The following is a 458-nucleotide window of genomic DNA, read 5'->3' as shown; positions in this document are numbered from 1 at the left end:
CCATCACTGCAGACTCCCCGCGGCTCATCATCACCCCTTTCACTTTGTTTTGAGAAATGAGACACATAGAGCTCTTTCAGACCTCTCCCTCTCCTGTGCACACGTGCTACCCCACAGAAGTCAGAACTGATGGGCTAACACAATGCAGTTTATCCACAGTTTATAAACTGTGGATAAAAAGCTATCAAATCCAATCCCCACCCATTACATTCATGATTACTTTGTAACAATTTGTTATAGAAAATGTCTCAATCTTTTCTTTAAATGGACTTTTTATTACAAGCAGTAAGCAAGCATAATTCCATTTTGATCTCTAACATTAAGCCCTGGGTTGATATTTTACATTTAATTATTTAAACAATTGGAAATAAACTTGAGCAGGCATTTCAGTCTTTAATGGCTCTTCGTTAGACATTAAGATACTGAAAATGAGGCATGTTAGCCACAAAAGAGCAATA

Source organism: Phodopus roborovskii, unplaced genomic scaffold (genome assembly GCF_943737965.1).
Source record: "Phodopus roborovskii unplaced genomic scaffold, PHOROB, whole genome shotgun sequence".
NCBI lineage: Eukaryota > Metazoa > Chordata > Mammalia > Rodentia > Cricetidae > Phodopus > Phodopus roborovskii.
This window is presented reverse-complemented; position numbering follows the sequence as displayed.